This window comes from Tenrec ecaudatus, chromosome 14, assembly GCF_050624435.1.
Source record: "Tenrec ecaudatus isolate mTenEca1 chromosome 14, mTenEca1.hap1, whole genome shotgun sequence".
Lineage (NCBI taxonomy): Eukaryota > Metazoa > Chordata > Mammalia > Afrosoricida > Tenrecidae > Tenrec > Tenrec ecaudatus.
In genome coordinates, this window is record NC_134543.1 from 36600767 (window position 1) to 36621939 (window position 21173).

Sequence of the window (21173 nt, forward strand, 5' to 3'; positions counted from 1 at the left end):
GGAGATGGAATGTAACAGAGTGCATAGTGAGGGAGGAAGCAAGGGAGGGCTTCTTAGGAGGCTGCTGAAATTACGGAGGCCTATGTTGCTCTTAAGGAGTCCTGGTGGCATAGTGGTTACGAGTTGGTTATGAGTTCGAAAACCACAAGCCTCTCCAAAGGAGAATGATAGGCTCTCTATTCCCAGAAAGAAATAGTCTCGGATACCCACAGGGGCAGTTCTACCCTGTAGGAGTTTATGCGGCTTATAATAAATACAAGCAGGCAAACTCAAGACATTCTGAAAAATTGTTTGAAAAGAAATAAAAGCAAATTCTTAGTAGCAGCCCCACAGCTACATGAAGAGCACTACTCTAGGAGATTCCAATCACCTGCACCTGACGAATCATGAGTTCTGTAATCTAGAAAGGGAAGGAAAGAGGCAGGAGTGGCTGGCAGAAGGAAACACTGAGAAGTCTGGGCTGCTTGCGGAGGAGCTGGGCGTGCTGCGGCAAGCTTTGGGGTGAGCTCTACCTGCTCTCCACGGCCCGGCACTCTTGCAGGAAAACACTGCCTGCCACTGGGAACATCTGCACAGCTCACAAAACATCCAGGTTACTGATTCCTGGATCAGTTCTATCATACAAGTTCTAAAAAGATTGATCTTATCCTCTTATTAAACACCTAAAGAATGTTTTGATTACTCACTCTGCAGCTATCTAAATGTTGTAAAATTCAGTTACTCCCTTGTAATTTCATCTAGATGTTGGCGGAGTAACATCAAACAAATATGTTCATATCATTTTCATAGCAGCCATTCTTCTGATAAGATGTCTTCACAGTTTAGAAGTTGTTGACACACTAAACACTTCAGATAAGGTTTCAGCTAAAAATATTTAATTATTTAAAGAGGACAGGCTACTCTTTATTCCCTCTTAGTGAAACTTTAATTTTTTAACCTTTTATACGGAAGAAAAGAAACAGAAAGAAAGCATATGTAGAAATGTCTAGCTTTCTTTATTCTACAATGAAGGCCACTTGCCAATGTAGACTAACAATTTCTTCTACGCTAAAAAAGAGAACTCTGAAAAGAAAATCAAGAAAACAATATAATACAATAGCCAACTAGAAGATTAAATACTTAGGAATAAATATAACCAGAGAAATGAAACACCCATAGAACAAAATAATTATAAAACGCTACTAAAGGAAATCAAGAGGCCTACATAAGTTGAAGAATACACCATGCTCATAGATAGGAACATTTAACATTGTGAAATTTTCAACACTACGCAAAGCAATCTATAAAAAAGAGGTGGAAAACTAATCACCAACATTATTTGGGAAGGAAAGAGATCCTGGATAAGCAAAGCACTAATAAGAAGAACAAAGTAGGAAACCTCACACTCCACAATCTCAAAACCTACTGTATAGTCATGGCAGTTGAAACAGCCTGGTCTTGGTAGAATGGTGGACACATAGACCAACGAAGCACATTTGAGAACCCAGAAGTCAGTCCATCTACTTGTGGATAGCTAATCTTTGACAAAGGGTTGAGATATATTAAATAAGAAAAATATAGTTTCCTTAAAAAATGTACTGGCAAAGCTAGCTATCCATTGTGGAAAAAAATGAAACAAGATCCATGTTTTTCACCATATATAAAAACTAATTCATATGGATCAAATACCTAAATGCAACACCTAAAACAAAGAAGAGAATCAAAGGAAAAACCAGCAAACTTAGAAGCTCTAACACACGGTCAAACATACTATCAAACATAACTAAAAATAGACAAACAGCAGAAGACAAACTAAATGACTGACATCTCCTAAAGAATAGACACATCAAAAGAGTAAAAAGATAACTTACTGGGGAAAAATTTGGGGCAATAACATATCAAACACAGGGCTAATCTCTAAATAGAAAACTTTAACACCTCAGTAACAAAAACAATCCAATGCTGAGGACATAAACAGACATTTTACCAAAGAAGGCATTTGGATAGCCAACCAACCCATGAAGAAATGCTGCAGATCATTAGTCATCCGAGAGAACATGAGATATTATGTCACCTCAGCATTAATAGCAAGCTTCAAAATCAGAGTTGATAGACCTAGGGCTCAAGACCATAGTCTTGGGAGACATCAAGATCACTGGGCATAGCGTAGTTCTCAAAGACAGTGTTCTACATCCTACTTCGGTAATAGCAACTAGGATCATAAAAGTATTGGAATGGCCTTCTAAGGTATGGCTATTGGTCTCTCTCAGTCTGGAGGAAAGAATGAAGAAAATTAAGTATGCTTGGAAAAGAATTAATCCAAAGAACTAATGGATCATAAGAATGACACCTGAGAACAGAAGAACTATATGACTCCTAACTACCACTGCTGATCATTCTGCAAGAAATCATGATAGGTGATCCAAGAGAGAGTGGAAAAAATGTGGAACAAAACTCAATCATAAAACTGGGTGCATAAGCAAATGTGGTGAACAAAGCAGATGGTGCCCAGCTATCAAAAGATATAGCGTCTGGGGCCTTAAAGGCTTGAAGTTAAACAAGTGGCCATCTAGCTGAGAAGCCCACATGGAAGAAGCACACCAGCCTGTGTGATCATGAGGTGTCCACAGGATTGGGCAACAGGCACCAGGAGACCCAAATCAAACAAAAAAAAAACATATTGTTGAGAATGAGGGAAGAGAGACCCAAAACCCATCTGTAGACAAGGGGACATCCCCTCACATAAGGGTCACAAGGAAGGGATGGGTCAACCAGGGAACAGCACAGCACTGATAAAACACACAATATTCCTCTGGTTCCTTGAGGCTTCCTCATCCTCGACTATCGTGAACCCAGCCCTGCCTTTCACTGTGGTCTAGATTGGAGCATGTGCACAAGTACAGGGAAGAGGTCAGATACACAAGCTTTCAGTGCTTGGCTCGGAGCGGGGTTCGGTCCCTCATCTGGCTTCATCCGACACCAGCCGCCTGGGCCAACTCACCCAACAAGAACAAAGTAGTGTACTTGAGGTACACCAGTGGGGAAGTCGGTGCCACGTCTGCACTGGCCACCAAGATCGGGCCCTGGGTTTGTCTCCCAAGAAGGTTGGTGATGACACGGCCAAGGAAGCCAGTGACTGGAAGGGTTTAAGGATTACTATGAAACTGACAATTCAGAACAGACAAGCCCAGATTGAAGGAGTGCTTTCTGCCTCTGCCCTCATCGTCCAAGCCCCCAAGGAACCACCCCCATCAGAAAGCAGCAGAAACACATGAAGCACAGTGGGAACATCATTTTCAACAAGATCGTCGGCATTGCCCGTCAGATGCGACACTGATCTTTGGCCAGAGAACTCTCTGGAACTATTAAAGAGATCCTGGGGACTGCCCAGTCTGTGGGCTGCAATGTTGATGGGCACCACCCTCATCATGTCATAGATGACATCAACAGTGGTGCAGTGGAATGCCCAGCAAGTTAAGAACTACAAAGGAAAACAATAGAGGAATATTTAATAACAACCACAACAAAAAGCCCAGGGCACACAGAATGAACAGGAATGGGAGTAGAGATGTCAGGAGAGTAGGGGGAAGGTGGGAAGAGGAGGAGAGGAAGAGGGAACAGATCCCAAGGATCAACACATTACCACCCACCCCAGAGGGACAGACAACAGAAACCATGGGGAAGGGAAGACAGTTGTCAGTGTAAGATATGAAAATAATAATAATTTATGAAGGGGTCACAAGAGTGGGGGCAGGAGGAGCTGATACCCAGAGCTCAATAGAAAGTAGATGTTTTGGAAATGACGATGGCAATATATGTGTAAATGTGCTTGATACAATTGATGTATGGATTGTTATAAGAGCTGTAAGAGCCCCCCAAAAAACGATCTTTTAGTAATAAAAAAAAAATTTTAAGGGCCAGCCTTACTGGTCTGATAAAGACTGGCAGAAGCCCCAAGAAGGAAGTATGGTACTTAGTCACTTTTTAAAGCCACGTCCATGGTTCAATTCTTAGTCAAACAATAGGTCTACGATGTGCACCTTCAAGGTGGTGCACACTCCCTGGAACAAACAACCTTAAGAGATCAAAGGGCAGCATTTGCCCAGGTTTAAAGGTCAGAAGACAGAAAGGGAAAGAAAAGAAAGATGACCAAAAAATGGTCAACTGGGAGGAAGAGGCAAAAGTGCTATTACATTGTGGGGATTGAGGTCAACATCACGATTCAAAATGTGCATAAGAATTGTTGAAAGGAAAACCACGTTGCTCTGTAAACTTCCATCCAAATCACAATAAAAAGGTTTGCCAAAAAGCAGACTGATTTATAGATTCACAGTCCCTGAAACACAAGCTCAGGCACAGTAATGCCTAAACTCATAGTGCTAATGAGAGGAAATAATATTTGCAGAATGTTTAACACAGTGCCTGGTACATTATAATTACTCAAAATGAGAGCAAAAAAATAGTGGTCAACAAAAACAACTGCAGACCAAGAAAGTGTTTATTCAGCACAATTCAATCATGTTCAATTACATGGGAAAGATCGGAAGGAGACACGCTAGAAACGTTAGCGTCACTCTCACTGGGTGGTGGTGGTAGAAGTGGTTACACTCTCTCCTTTTTAATTTTTTTTTCATTTTCAATTTTTTCCACACCATGCAATTATTTTGTTCCAGTCATAATTTGGTAATATCTAATAATGAACACGATTTTGCACAGAAGAGAGACAGGTAGAGGGGTCTGCTCCTGTTGTATGGAGGAAATAAAGGAACGTTGTCTTCTCCTTCCGTTTCCACACGTTGGCCCTAGACTCCCTCAACAATGAGAGAACACCTCTTATTTCCTTTCAACTTTTTCCATTTTCTTCTCTGAAAGTTGCCTTCTTTTGCCTTCTGGTTCAAAAAGATAAAAAATTTTAATATTCAAAGAACAAACAGAACTAGACTTTTAAGAAGCTTATTCCTATGTAGAAACCTTATTTGTCTAGAAATGTGACATATTAAGTCTCCTGTCAAGGACATAAAATGTGAAATGCCTTCTCATTATGTAAGCATTGGAAATATCAGAATGGGGGAAAAAACATAAACCTGTACTTGGAAGAAATTGCCACCATTTAGACAAAGAAATTGAGATCCAAGAAGCCTGGTTTAAACACAGCAGCATGACCCATTCGAAAGTTCTAGCCACTAGACCATTCACCTTCTCTTCAATACTTATTGAAGAACCTCACAGGAGTGCGTTTGGCTAGCAAAACAGATGCATATTATTTTTTAACTTTTTTAAAAGTACACTTATTATAAACACCATCCTAGTAGAAAAAAATTGTTCACCTAAAGAGCTAAAACTGGACCTCACTATAATTTTATCTGATTCATGGAATATTCCCAATAAACAACCCCATTTGATGCTGAAAATTCACATTTGTACATGGCCTTAGCAGTTTCTTCAAAGCAATGTTCTAAAAAGGCTACACGGTGAACAAACCATTCCTCCGAAACATATCTCTTCCCCTGAGACACGGTGTTTTACATGTTCCACAGGAGGAAGACACAGGGCTGTCAGCTGTCAGCTGTGCCTCTGCCATATGTAAGGAGAGAAGGGGGAATGTTTCTGCTTCCAGACTCAAGCACAGAATTCATTTCTATCAAAAATGGAATAATTTTACACCCTAAGTAATCCTCCAGGTTCTTCTTCCTTCAGTGGTAGGAAACAGCAAAATCATCAGCCCTGGAGTCACTACCCCTCGACCAGCATCGGCTCAATGGCAGTGCGTGTGTGCGTGCGTGCGTGCGTGACATGCGTGCGTGAGCACTTCCAATCGTGGCTCATCTCCCCTGTCCGACATTACACTGCAGCCTCAACCACCATCTCCTACGTCCACTGTAGCGCAGCAATAAATACAGAGGGAGTTTCAAATTGTTACTTCATATACTTCCTCGTGATAATGCTGTTTCTGGATTTTAACGTCAAATGCTGATGTGAAGAATAGATTAGCCTCTATAAAACGCCACTTGTAAAAACTAAATGAAGATACTTTTTACTTATATGATTCTCAGGTGGATTGTTTTTGTTGTTGTTTTTTGTAAGGTTAATAGATTTTTGACAGGAAATACTATCCAGCAAACCTAAAATACGGAATTACCAGGAGCCCAAGCAGAAAGCGAATGTTTTGAGAATGATGAGGGCAACAACTGTATAGGTGTGCTTTACACAACTGACATATGTATAGATTGTGATAGGAGTTGTATGAGCCCCAATAAAATGATTTTTTTTAAATACAGAATTAAATAACCTTCCCTCACTTTCAAAAGGAAAGGGGGGTTAATATATGTTATTTTGACCCTACTATGTAAGACACTGGGAAATAAGATGTCTAAAACAGAAGCTATTCTTAAAATGGTTACTTATATTATCTGTGATCCAAAACTTAAGGTACACACATCCTCAATAATGTCACAATTATTTCCATACTAAAAAAAGTTATAGACTCAGAACTCATGGGACCCACCCTTCCCAAAATGCCTGCTGGCTAGAGCACAGATTGCATGCACACAGGCAAAAAGCAAAACAGACCCATGTTTCTACATTGCCATTCATGAATAAACCCACCACCACGCACGTACACACACACACAACTCCATTGCCAACGAGTTAATTCTCTTTTCTCCTGCACATATGTTCTGATTTTTCTTTCTTTTTTTCAGTTTTATTGGCACATAATCCACATCATATAACTCAATCATATCAAGAAAATTATACAATCATTACCACTATCAGTTTCTGAACATTCTATCTCCCCCCCCCAATGACTACATCACCTTTAAAATGAGCTGTGTAATCACATTCAGTTCTAGTGCTCCCTCCCTCCTGCCTTTACTGTTTACTCCCGAAATCCCCTCACCCTCCCCAATTACCCCCTTCCACCCTACATCCCCTGTAAAGCCTTGCATCAGTTATTATATCAATGCGTCCACTCCTTCTGTGCATCATAAACTGTTAAACCCAATAGAAACAATAAAGAACAAAACCAAAATGTGAGCTTAAACAAGTGTCCATCTCGCAGGGAAGCAACAGCCCACATGGAAGAAGAGCACCAGCCTGTGCGATCACGAGGTGTCAACAGGATCAGGTACCAAGTCCTAGAAGACCCAAAACCAAACCAAAAAACACATATTGTTGAGAACAAGGGTGGCCAAGAAGAGACCCCCAAACCCATCTGTAGACAATGGGACATTGTCACAGAAGGGTCACAAGGCAGAGATGACTCAACCAGAGTGCAGTAAATAGCACCAATGAAGCACACAACATTCCTCTGGTTCCTTGAGGCTCCCTCACCCTCCACAATCATGGCCCCAGCCCTGACTTTCACTGTGGGCTAGACCAGAGCATGTGCACTAGTACAGATAAGAGTTCCCAACACAGGGAATCCAGGTCAGATAACCTCTCCGGAGCAGAAATAGGAGTAGTGATATCGGGAGAGTAGGGGGAAAGGGCAGGGAGAAAGGAGGAAGGGGGAACCAATAGCAATAATCATCCCCCACCCACCCACCCAGGGGGATGAACTACATAAACATGGTGAAGGGAGACCTCGGTCAGTGTAAATATAAAAACAAAAATATTTTTTTAATACTCAAGGGGTTATAAGGGTAGAGGGTGGAGGGAGGGTAAAAAAGAGGAGTTGATACCAAGGGCTCAAATAGAAAGAAAATGTTTAGGAAATGATAATGGCTACATATGTACAAATATGCTTGATACGATTGACATAGGGAATTTTATAAGAATTATAAGAGCCCCCAATAAAATGATTTTTAAAAAATAACATTTGCATGCTGCCATGCGCAAATAGCCATGTAAGTGGTAGAGGGATGGTAGGAGGTTGGTGTATTTCTCCAACGTCCAGCTGGGCATCGCTTTCAAGTACTTGCTGCCACCAGGGAACATGGCTGCATCAGCCATCACCTGCAAGTCACATCTGTTTGCTTATCATATTTACACTAGCAAATAACAGGTAGTTTGTGACTATTTATAACAACTGCGCTCATTAATCTGTATTTGTTAACTGAGTCTTCCTGAAAATAAGCTTATGATGTCCACAATGTTGAATGCTGAGCATGCACCATGCCTTTTGAATTTACTGCAACTTGTAAATGTGTGTACAATTATATGCATTGATAACAATTCCGTTACAACTGCTCATGAGTTTTGAATGTTTATTTATGAAATGGAATAATTAAAAGCATTTATTTTGCTGTAAAAAATGAAATGAAGTGTTAAGGACAAAACAATAGCAATATAAAGCTAAAACTCCCACAATGAGCAGAAAAGAAAAGACCTCTACCAGTCTCTGGTTAACAAGTTAATTCTGACTCATGATGGCCCTATGTGTTACAGAATAGATCTGCTCCATGGGCTCTTCTTGCATTCTAAGCTTTAGGCAAGTAGATTACTAGGCCTTGCTTGTGTCACACCAGTGGGTAGGGTCAGACAGCCAATTCTGACGGGTATCCCTCGCAAACCCTTTGCATCCCAGGCCATTGATAATCTCCCATCCTGGGGCTCCACAGGAGAAAGACGGCAATCTGCTCTGTGAGAATCAAAACTCAAAACTATTGCACTTGAGTCAATTCCGACTCATAGCAGTCCTACAGGGCAAAGCAGAACTGCCTATGCAATGTATAAATTCTTAATGTTTACAGATGCAAATCATATCTTGTTTCCCATTAAGCAGCTGGCGAGTTGGAACCACCAACCTTTCAGTTAGCAGCGAAGTGCTCAAGCACGACACCAGCAGGGCTCCTCAAAACAGAAACCCTTTGGAGCAGTTCTACTCTGTCATGGTGGGTTGCCAGGGACCAGAACAGACTTGACAGTGCCTAACAACAACAGTAAGAAAGAGGGAGAGAGTGAGGGGGAAAGAAGTGGAGGAGGTAAGAAAGATATTTTCACCAAGGTGTCTGTTTCAGGACAACTAGGGTCAAAGTTTAAGAAGAAAAACATGGAATTTTCTTATACTGAAAGGAATACTTAGACTGACATGAAGAAATACATATAAAGTTGGTGAGAAAAAAATAAAAAGACTATGTGGCTGTCTGCAGATCACTTGTTACTCTGATCAGCTATGTCCGCACCAGGATGGAGTCAAAGGCTCAAAAGAGATCTACCTGCTCCCGTGGTATTTGAAACAACTTAAGGAACATATGGGTTAAAAGAGCAAACAAAACGCATTAACACCCATCAGTGATAAGAATGTGACCACTCCTACGCCACCATCTCAATGGCATAAGAATCTAGATCCTGGCCCTTCTACTGGGTGTAGAATTCAAAACTGGAAGCCATTCCTAACGCTGCCGGCCAGTGAGTCTGACAGTAACTTGAACATGAACACATTCACGGCAAATGGTTGGAAAGCTTCCTCCTTCACAGGCTGGATGGTCGTTAGCACTGTTGTTGTTGAACGCAAGGAGAGGATGACTAACTAGTCCTCCTAGTTGCTGACACTGGTTTTGCTGGACCAGTTACGAAAGAGAGGTAGCTGGCAATACGCCAGGAGAAACCTGTTTTTACCATCATGCCTTGTTGGGACCTGATAGGCAAAAAGAAATTGGGTGTCATATTTAACCATGTCCCTTCCCTGTTCTTTAAATGTTTTATGGTTTTGTCCTCATTTGTAAAATCTCAGCATGCTTCCTTCTTTTACAACCGTTTGTACAAACCATAATGGAAAAGGTACCTCACAGCACCTTATATAACTTTAGTGCTCTCGGGGGTTTGCTGCTCGAGGAAAGTTGGCTTTCGAACCAAAGATCTGCCCTATGCTGGGGCTCCTTGGGGATCGGCCGGCATCCTTCTTTCCTTTAATTCCAACAACAAACCTTTCTGGAAGAGGGTGGAAGTCCTTGCTGAAAAGTCCTTTTTCTTGTTTTTTTTTAACATTAATTTCACGTTAGATTTTGACACAAGGTTGCAGAATAGCTCGGAAGCTTCTTGAAAGATTTTCCGATCAAACTAGGGAAACAGAGTCTAACGTGTTTTTGTGGAAAGTGAGTTGGAAAAGTTTGGAAACGACTACCTAGTTAAAGATTCCAAGTTCCAATTCTTAGTGAAACTACATGGGGATCGAATTCCATTTTTCTCCCCATCTAAGAAAATGTTGATGTTAATACAACTGCTTTAAAAGCCTCCAGTATTTCTCAGCCATCAGATATCTTTTCCAAAACAGCACTCTGATTGGTATAATGCAAATGAATCACCAATAAAGCAATTAGATTCCACCTAAGACGTTCCTGTACAAAAATTCAAAGGAAAGTGCTTGGCAAAATGCATTTTACCATCTGCCAAACCCCAAACACTTGAAAACAAATAGTAACTCTGGGCTGCTTTGCCAAACTCCAAACAGCCAATACGCAGCCTTCTTTGAGAACGTCTCTGTTTCTGAGCCCCTTCTGCTTAAGCTTCCTTTTCTAAGTCCTGAAGTGTCAAGGGTCAGAAACCACACTAGAAAAGTAATAAAACTGAAACCCTAGGTAAACAAGCTTCAAGCTCTGCCAGATAGATTACACGCAGGTCATCTGCCGAGAGTTTTCTCAGTTGCCCCCCGCCCCTTTCTCCCATTGAAGGAGCACTTTGGGCTTGGGGTTGCCTTTCATTCAGCCAGGATCACCTACATTCTGACTCTTATGGCTGTGAAGCCAAATCACGGGGGTTGAGAACTTGGCTTCCCCCATCCGTAATAAAGCAGTTCAAGTCTCAGAGGCAGTTAATCCCTGGAAGGCTTTGTGATCCTATCCCCTGACATGTATGATAAATATGGAAATTGTAAAATGTTCTGACTTGTTAAAATTTTTTCAGCCTGCTTAACATGCTCTTTGGCCCCAACAAGCACCAAGTGCTGACTTGGCATGCCCTAGGAAGCCTGCATCATCTTCTCTCCTAGGCACACACTGACAGCCCCTGAGGCAAAGATAAGTCACACTTCACAAAGAAATGTTTATTCTACACTCAAAGAGGGACTCTCCTTAAGGAAACAAGGCAAAGGGGAGGGTAGAAAGGTGTGTACCCCCAAAAAAATGACATAAAGAAACAAAGGAACTTCAATTCTAAATGACTGCAAAGCTGATGGCCATTTTTAAAAAAAAGGCTCAGTTTTGGTTAGGTGTGTCTTCAGTTGACTGATTACCAAATCGTTCAGTCTTAAGTTGCTTTGGTAAGGAGCAACTATTCCCCTCTGTCTCTCACTGTATGAAACAGAGTGAATAATATCATTTTCTTTCAGTGCCTCCCTCAACACTATTCAAAGTTAAAGTACATGAAATACTATTGTGACCCGTATCTAGCTACCAGTGAGCAAGAAAGCAAGCGCTGGCTTCATCAGTAGGTTTAACTTCTCTTCAACTCAAGTGACAAGTCATCTTGGAGACGGAATAAACAACTGTATAAACACCAAGAAAGAGGGCCTACAACTGTGCAAACTGGGTGCGGCGTCTGGAAAGCCTACAGACTCCTCGAGGCGTAGGATTCAAAGGAAAACTCTGTGAAGAAACCACAGACAATAAGCTGATGAAATGCTGGTGACGCACTGGAATACTTCAGAATCGACATCCAGAGACATGCGTCTGTCACAGCCATTACTAATATTCCTAGACCCGACCATCAAATCCCCAACACTTTCGACAACTTCCGGAACATGGTCTTGACGGGGTCTCCCGAGGCTGCTGCTTGGGTTACATTCACAGTGATGAGAGCAACAGCAAGAGAGGACAGCAGCGGATGCTGGCAGAATGGAAACACGGGCTTCCTGGAGGTAGCACTCAGGGGTAGACACAACTGGGTGAAAAAAGAAAGCAATCAGTGAAAGAGCTGGGCGGCTCTTTAGGGGAACGAGGAGGGGAAAGAAGCCAAGGGATGACTTATACAAAACCGTGCCGGGCTGATTGAGAATTCGTTCTAGCTCTGCAGTCTTCAGAGCTTCGATTCATTAAAGGAGGCTGGACAAAGACAACCAGGTCACTCCAAAGGGAAAGAACTTGAATCTATGGTTCTGGGGAGGAAAGCAAGGAGAAGAAATGTTGGCCTCTCCACCTAGTCTTGTCACCCCAATCAAGGAAAGATGATGCAGATGATCAAGGGTAACTTTGGGAAAAACAATAAAAAATGATCGAGACCATTGTCTTCTAACCTTCCTTTCATACCAAGTTTCTTAAAAGTTGTAGCTCAGAGACTCAAACCATGGAGGGACTAATGGTGCCAAGAGAAAAGAGACTAATGAGACTACTGAGAAACCAAGTCACTCTTCTTCTCTTGTGGTAGGCACAACACCCCGCAGGCCTGAGCAGTGCTGCTCACGCTTTCAAGCACATGCACATCCCCCTGGGGATCTTGTTAAAACGCAGATTCTGGTTCAGAAGATCTGAGGTGGACGGGGAGATTTTTCACTTATTTTCAGCAAGTTCCCAGGTGATGCTGATGCTGCTGGCCCACAAACTACACTGTGAGTAACAAGGGTTCGTATGGATCCTGGTCGTATAAACTCTGGCTTTGCTTTGTAAACTTGGACAAATTACTTCCATACTTCCATAAGTCTCAATTTCCCTATTTACAAAATGAAGATAGTAATGCTTACATCATTAAATTGATGTGAGGGATAAACAAAAATGTTTAGCCTAATGCCTAAATCAGGAGTCATCATGGAGCAGTGGTTAAAGGCCTGGCTACTGACATAAGAGTTGACCGTTTGAGCCCACCAGCCACCCCAAAAGAGGAAGGCATGGCAGTTTGCTTCCTTATAACTACAGCTTTGGAGACCCTAGGGGGCTGATCTGTCCGATAGAGTGGTTTTGAGTTGAAATTCACACAATGGCAAATGCTTAGTTACTACCAGGAGGTTTCCCAAATTAGGTTATACATATCATTGGTATGGCAGAGACCAAATGTTTGACAGACTTAGAATATTTAATCCAAAAGACAATAGAGGAAAATGTAACTATCATCTTAAATCCAAAATTTCATGAGTATGATCAGTTAAGATAAAGCTACATTTAAAAGAAGTCAAAAAATAAGAAGGGGGGAGAAAGAATGAAGGAAGAAAGTGAGTCCTTTTAAATAACTGCTAAGTAAGTAAAAGTATAAGAAATACACACATAATCATAAAAGTGAAGAGGGTGCTACTCAACTGACTAAAGTTTGAGAACCTAGTTAAGCAAGGGTTGGCAAGCTCCTTGAGGCAGGGGGCTAACCAGATGATCCTCTCAAGGAGTGGAAATGTGGAAGAGGGATGATTACATTTCATTAACGTGTGGCCTTTCAAAACTGCGAATGTGGCCATTTCAAACCACACTTTGCCCAAATAATATTCAGACCCATTCTTAATGGGGCATGATGCTGTCATGGATCATCCAGCTATACGTAACTAAACAAGTTCCACTGAAGCCAGTTACTTTTCTCCCTGTGGCTCTGAAATGGTTGCTGTTTTTGTTAGGCGTCCTTATTTAGTCAGGCATCGTTGATGGTTCCAACTCATAGCAATTCTATATGCAAGAGAACAAAAACACCAGCCAGAACTGTGCCAGCCTCACATGTTTGAGCCCATTGTTGCTACACTTTATCGACCCATTTCATCAAGGGCCGTCCTCGTTTTCACTGACCCTCTACCAAGCACAGCATCCTTTTCCAGGGCCCGGTCTGTCCTGATAATATGGCCAAAGTACGTGAGATACAGTCTCACTACCCTCAAATGTACAGAGCATCCTGGCTGTTGTACTTTTTCCGAGAAGCATTTGCTTGATTCTCTTCAAGTCCATGGCACTTCCATTATTCTTCTTCTCCAACACCATAATTCAAACAAGTGCATCAGTCTTCTTTGGTCTTCCTTATTCATTGTCCAGTTTTCACATGGATGTGAAACTCTCATGGCTTGGGGTAAAGGTGCTATGGACTCAAGCCATGGTGTTTTCAATCAAATTCTGACGTTAGCAACTGAAAATGCCTCCCAACAGCTGGATAACTATTGGAAGTATATTCCCAATGAAAGAAAGCGTGGTTTCAGAAATCTAGTACTGATATTTCTCTTTTCCCATAAAAGTTGCATAACCCCAAGTCTAAGGTAACTTAAGGTCAAAGGGATGAATGTGGGTGGCTGAACATTTTACAAATAATTTTGTCATCCCCTTTAACAAAGTTCAGAGCAAAGACAGGAAGTCTGGAGCTGTCTGAGTTGAAAATGAGGCAGCATGTTTGTAAGGAGCATGGCTTTCAAAACAGAACTGTAAAACACTTCCTGAAGTCTCTAACATCTGACGTCTGATATGCTTGGAGCAGCATGTCATTCTTATGATTTTGCCACAGTTGGTGAAGGCATTGAGTAATTGATTCTACACTTGGGTGTAGATTCTACACTGGGGCGGGGTAGGGATGTGCATGTGTTATATTTTATAGAAGGATCCCCAGTGTGCACAACACTAAAACACTCCATTAATAACCAACAAACAGGCGGCTTTGTGTTGTGGCAGGTTCAAAAGACCCAGCAATCCAATGCTGTCAGGAAAATGCTGTGGGGTAGCTCTGCTCCGTCACATAGGGCGGCAACGAGTCAGAACCAACTCCATGACACCCGTGGCAGTTACATCATCTCCTGTCAACTTGCAAAGGGGTGGAGTTTAGCCTGTCAGTCAGGTTACAGACTGTTGACCGCATTTGGAGGTGTAGTGGAAATAAGTAGCTCACTAGCAGCCAGACATAGACACTCTCCCTGTGAGACATTCCTATTGACAAGCCACATGGAACGATGCTGATGGCAGCCAGAGACTTGGAGCTGGAGGAGCCACATGGAGACCCACGCCAGTGCTGAGACGCTTCCACCTTCACTGGATTCACAAGACTTTCCACCCACTGGCCTGTGATCTTCCTGCACTCAGTGTCACTGCATGTGTTACGTGAGTCTGCAGAGGAATTTACAGACTGGTATCGGACATATGGGCTACTATCGGACTTATTGACTTTCTGGACTGGGCTGGGATGTTTTCTTAATATACAATCATTCTTTTATATAAAGCTCTTTCTTATACACATATGAGTGTCTCTGGATTTGTTTCTCTAGTCTACCCAGACTAACACAGCACCCAAAATCAACATGTCTTATTAATTTTACTAATAGATATGATGTAAAATACAATTTACACATAATAAAATAAGTATATTCTATTATAAGTGCTATATAGCCAATTCATCTTCATAGAATACTTTCACTAATTTTTGCTGACTAGCCAACTTATGGATGACTGGAGCCAAAAAAAATAGTGTAGCTTCAACATGAATATTGGTTGATATCCTTGTTTAAGTAAATGAGTGAGAAGAAAGTGAGCACAGACAGTAAATGGGGGCTTCAAAAAGCCCGTGGAAAAGTTTCATTCTATCTTAATAAAATTTTATCTAGAATTTTTGAAGCCTAGTCATATGTCAGACTTTTACCCATTCATGTCAATGAAGTAAACCCCATTTCTCTACTGAATTGAACATTAGTTTTCAACTATATACTCAAAGACTCTCAAGGTTTTGCACTATTTGCAAAATAACATAATATATATTTATAATATAAAATACATACATGATACATTTTGAAGCTCATTCTGCATTATTAACAGTTTTTCTAGCACTTTCTTAAGTCTCGACCATCAACAAAATAATAATTCAAGTCCTGATTTGTTGTGTTTGCCAATTTCTGTGGTGATAGCACTAAGCAGGACTGATTTCAAGCTACCAACATGACTTCAGTGTAGATGGAATCAGAACTAGATAGTGTTTCCAAAACAGATACAGTAGTCATAAATTATTTCAAGAGCAAAGATAATAATGAATTATAATTTTTTAAATAAAGGGATCCTTTATTTTGATCATTTATTACCTTAGTTTTCAATGTCATTTATTTCATTGCAAGTTCTCTAGTTTTCTAAACTATATATAATCTATATATATATATAATATATATACATGTTTAACAGTATCTGGCTCACAAAATTTCTGAAACCTTAACAATCAGCTCTCACGTGCTAAAAGGGGCTGGCTGTCTCTAATGCTTCACTGGCCACGAATCTGCTACAACTGCTAGATTTACATATTAATTTCAGTTTTCCACATTAGAAATATGTCAGATATATGTGATAAACTGTGCTGAAGACACACCTATACAGATTGCAAGTGGCTAACAAGGAAAACCTTACCCTTTTTATAGGAAATCAACACATAAAAGCGCCTTTGTATCTGCTGACATCCAAGGCTCAAGTGGGAAGAGAATGCTTTCAAATAGATGATGGCAGCAAATGTGCATATGTGCTTGACACACTGGATGAATGTATGGATTGTGATAGAGATCTAAGAGCCCCCAAAAACGTATTTTATTTTAAAATGTAGACAATAGAAAGTTTGAAAAAAATTAGACAGCAAGCTAAATAGGAAGGTCTTGGTACTGATTTTCACAAGCAAACCAAACAGAAAGACTTATTTTCTAAAGGGACTAAAATAAATGACAAAGATTATTTTGAGGAGACACTGACCATGATAAGAATGCTTCACCCGCCAATACCAACTTCTTCATCTATAAGAAGTAAAGGGGGAATTGACAAGCCGATTCATTTCACTGGCTCCTCCAGTCGAAGGGAACCATGTCGAGAATGAGAGAACTGAGCCACAGTGAGAGGATGGCAGCTGGCATTTTCTCATGCAACGGGTCTCCGGGAACTGGTAAATCTTTGAAAAACTGAAAAGCACTCAAGTCGCTTTTTGTCCCTTAGAAAAGCTCAATTAATCAGGATGAAAAAGTCAACTACCTTCCCTTTCATGAGGAAGAGGCTTGTGCAAATGCCTCTCCAAAGTTCACCATACAATCCCATGAAACTGTTTATTTCAAAAGGAACTCTTCAAAGCAGAGGGGGCACGCACAGCACACACATTGTTTATCTCTGCAAGATGGAGCATATGAAAAAATTTATAACTGTCAAGTGTCATTACACTGCAAAACAAACATGTGGATGAGCGCAAAAGGGATAAATATAGTATGATCCTTTCACGAATTGCAAATGCTGGAGGCACATGGAAGAGTTTACAAAAATTGCAATGTTTAAAACATCAGCAGGACAGCGGTGCTAACCTGAACTTTAAAAGAAGAACGTGTGTGTACAACAGACTCAGCTGTTCCTTCTGAGTCAAAGCACAGGCGTAGGCATGCAGGCTAACCTGGGGAGCGGCCCTTTGAGAAGAAGAAGTGGGGGGTGAAAAACACACACGCAATTCCTGTCTTGCGTTAAAAATTCCAAATGAACGTTATAGCTACCACAAGGGGGTGAAGGAAGAGTAAAACAACTAAAATCCTAAATAAATTGCTGGGTGAAGCTTCTAATTAAAATATCATTTTCACTTATTTTAAATAAAATAATGATTGCAAGGGAAACAAGTTAGATCTTTGAAATGTTTCAAGGTTCAACAATATGAATTGCTGAGCTAACCCTATTCAGAATTTTGATCCATATTGCCAGTGACTTCCATGTACATTTTAACAAGAGGAGAGAAGCACTGAGTCTACATTTTGAAATACAGACTTTGGGCATGATCTCCCTAAATCCTTTCCTTTCAGGGTAGTCGAGTATTGGAATATATGTTATTTCAAAAGTCTGCATTTCACACCTACAGCGTTCATGAAAAAAAGAAACACGATCATAATGTCTCCCGCATGTCTCGAGATCAGCTGTGCTCTGAAGAAAAATCCTTTCCAAATCAAGGAAAGAGAGAAAAGCAACTTCTGACAAATAACTCTCTGTCCAGAGCTCACAAGTACCCAACGCAGATTAAGAAAGGCTTGAATGTTCCTTCTATTTGCTTGAGTCCTCTAGTCGGGCCTTTAACAGGCAAAGAGTAACTACAGAGCAAAACTCTTTGACGAGAGCATCATACTTTCCACACACCCTAAATGTCACAAGCCTGTTTAGAGAAAGGCCAGTCTACTGCCTCTGAGACATGCAGGCCAGAATTAGGAGAGATTGCTGACGAAAGAGTCTATTTCTGCTTCTACCACTGCCTTGTTCTGTAACTTCAGAGATTTATCTGTTCCTCACTGGCTTTACAAATAAAAATGGAACCCCATTACCTCTTAGCTCCCTAAAATATTGAGGCAACAATAAATAATGCCCATGAAAGCTTTGATCTCTCAGAGAGGATGGGAGGGAAAGAGGCAATCCGACATAAACGGGGAGATTTCAGAGATTCCTGAAAGGACAATGCTACAGCAGGCTGGAACACAAGGAACAGATAAACCACTGATAACTGGGAAATGGCTGCTAACTCCACTTATTTATTTTCCAGGTAAAAACGGTCTTTGAAACTAAGCCCATAAACTGCCATCTTGATCATATCCGATTTCCACTTCTATAACATCCACTGATGCCTTCGCTGCAAATTATAACTTCTGAGCAGGTAAGAGACTGCTACAGTAACTAGACGCGTGATCAGAAAACCAGAAGAAAAGTCTGGGTACTCTATTTCTAATCTTGGTTCCTCCTAACACTTGAGAGAGAGAGAGACAGAGAGAGACAGAGAGAGAGAGAGACAGAGAGAGACAGAGAGAGAGAGAGACAGAGAGAGAGAGAGAGAGACAGAGAGAGAGAGAGACAGAGAGAGAGAGAGAGAGAGAGAGAGAGACAGAGACAGAGAGAGAGACAGAGAGAGAGAGACAGAGAGAGACAGAGACAGAGAGAGACAGAGAGAGAGAGACAGAGAGAGAGAGAGAGACAGAGAGAGACAGAGAGAGAGAGACAGAGAGAGAGACAGAGAGAGACAGAGAGAGAGAGAGACAGAGAGAGAGAGAGAGACAGAGAGAGACAGAGACAGAGAGAGAGACAGAGAGAGAGAGACAGAGAGAGACAGAGACAGAGAGAGACAGAGAGAGAGAGACAGAGAGAGAGAGAGAGACAGAGAGAGACAGAGAGAGAGAGACAGAGAGAGAGACAGAGAGAGACAGAGACAGAGAGAGACAGAGAGACAGAGAGACAGAGAGAGACAGAGAGAGACAGAGAGAGAGAGAGACAGAGAGAGAGAGACAGAGAGAGAGACAGAGAGAGACAGAGACAGAGAGAGACAGAGAGACAGAGAGACAGAGAGAGACAGAGAGAGAGAGAGACAGAGAGAGACAGAGAGAGAGAGACAGAGAGAGAGACAGAGAGAGACAGAGACAGAGAGAGACAGAGAGACAGAGAGACAGAGAGAGACAGAGAGAGACAGAGAGAGAGAGAGACAGAGAGAGAGAGACAGAGAGAGAGACAGAGAGAGACAGAGACAGAGAGAGACAGAGAGACAGAGAGACAGAGAGAGACAGAGAGAGAGAGAGACAGAGAGAGACAGAGAGAGAGAGAGACAGAGAGAGAGAGAGACAGAGACAGAGAGAGAGACAGAGAGAGACAGAGAGACAGAGAGAGAGACAGAGAGACAGAGACAGAGAGAGAGACAGAGAGAGAGAGACAGAGAGAGAGAGAGAGAGACAGAGAGAGACAGAGAGAGAGAGACAGAGAGAGAGACAGAGACAGAGAGAGACAGAGAGAGAGAGAGAGACAGAGAGAGACAGAGAGAGAGAGACAGAGAGAGAGAGAGAGACAGAGAGAGAGACAGAGACAGAGAGAGACAGAGAGACAGAGAGACAGAGAGAGAGAGAGACAGAGAGAGACAGAGAGAGAGAGACAGAGACAGAGAGAGAGACAGAGAGAGAGAGAGGTTGTGGGTGGGCAGCAGGTGGGCGAGGAGGGAGGTTGTTATTAGAAAATAAAGGGGACAATCGATTTCAGGTCCCCTGATAAAGTGCACAAGTGGTGCAGCAGCTAACATTTTCGATTTCTAACTGCAAAGTCGGTAGTTCAAGTCTAGCAGCTGCTTTTTGGGAGAACCATGTGCTAGTCTACTTGAAGCCTGCATGGTTTTCACTTCTAGATGAAAAACCACACAAAACGATGCATGAAAATGCCATCCAAATATAACTGGGAGGCTGAATGAAAGTTGGCAGGAGTGCTGATGGTAAGTGGCATTTTACACGCAAAAGTATCCAACGAAGGAAAAAAGTGTTTGTAGTGCAGAATAAAAACAAACATTAAAAGATTTAAAAATAAGGGAATGTGTAAAAATAGAAACATGAGAGCATGTGTGACAGAGTAAACTTATTATTTTCCACATTGACTGCTATTTAAAGAAATACTCAAAGCTAAATTCAAGAATACCATATGTCACTCTAAACACTAAAAAATGTCATCCCCAACCCACTATCCTTGAATCAATCCTGACTCAAAGTGACTCCACAGGGTTTCCAGAATATACATCTTAATGAGTATGTATAGCCTCCTCTTTCTCCCACGGAGCTGCTGATGAGTTGGAACCACTGACCTTGTGGTTAGGATGCCAACACTTACCCAGCAGGTAATTTTCCTCTCGGCAAAGTTAATTCTTTCGAAGCAAAATTAAGCAAACTTTTTCTGGGGGTTTACTCTTGGCCAGGCACTGTGCGGAACAGAAACGGGATCCCTTTGGAGAACTTAAAGGAAGACGAGGAACTCTGAAGGGTGATGAGCACCGCAATGCTAACGTCATAAAGAAGAGACCACAGTGACACAGTTAGCCTACAGGGAAGGGTCACTTGAAGAAGTAAAACTCAGGTTGAAACCAGAAAGCTGTGGAGGAAGATGAAGGAAAGAGTAAGATGAAGGAACTAGAAGTGCAGTTTGTGTGGAAAACGTCAGAGGCAAGAGACAGCAGAATAAATGACATGCCATGGAGTTAGCCTCGACAGGAGCAACAGTGGTGTCTACAGAGCTGCAGGGGCTGATCAAGAAGGGCTCTTCCCTAGGGGCAGTAGGATCACTGACCTGTACATACTCCTAAAGGAAGGAAAATAAGTATCAGCTTTGCATCTTTTCAAAAAGGACTCATCGACCTACGTGTGGGATCTCCAAAAAATGTAATTGTTTAAGGAAGACTTCCACATCTCTCTCCCTTGGAGGCTCAAGAAAAAGACAAACTCACTGACAGCGAGATACTTCTGATTCGCAGTGACCCTATAGGAGCAGTAGAGCTGATCCTGTGGGTTTCTGAGACTATATATCTTTGTGGGAGTTGAAAGCCTTTCTTTCTCCTGTGGAGCAGATGGTGGCGTTGAACCGCTGGCCTTGTGGCTAGTA

General features: G+C 41.7%; 1 protein-coding gene and 1 pseudogene across 2 annotated transcripts in view; one reads left to right on the plus strand and one right to left on the minus strand.

Moving 5' to 3' along the window:
* Nucleotides 1-21173, minus strand: part of RAD51B (RAD51 paralog B) — a 747597-nt gene that overhangs the window by 525612 nt on the left and 200812 nt on the right. The window lies entirely within an intron of this gene.
* Nucleotides 338-3457, plus strand: LOC142426066 (large ribosomal subunit protein uL11-like; annotated as a pseudogene).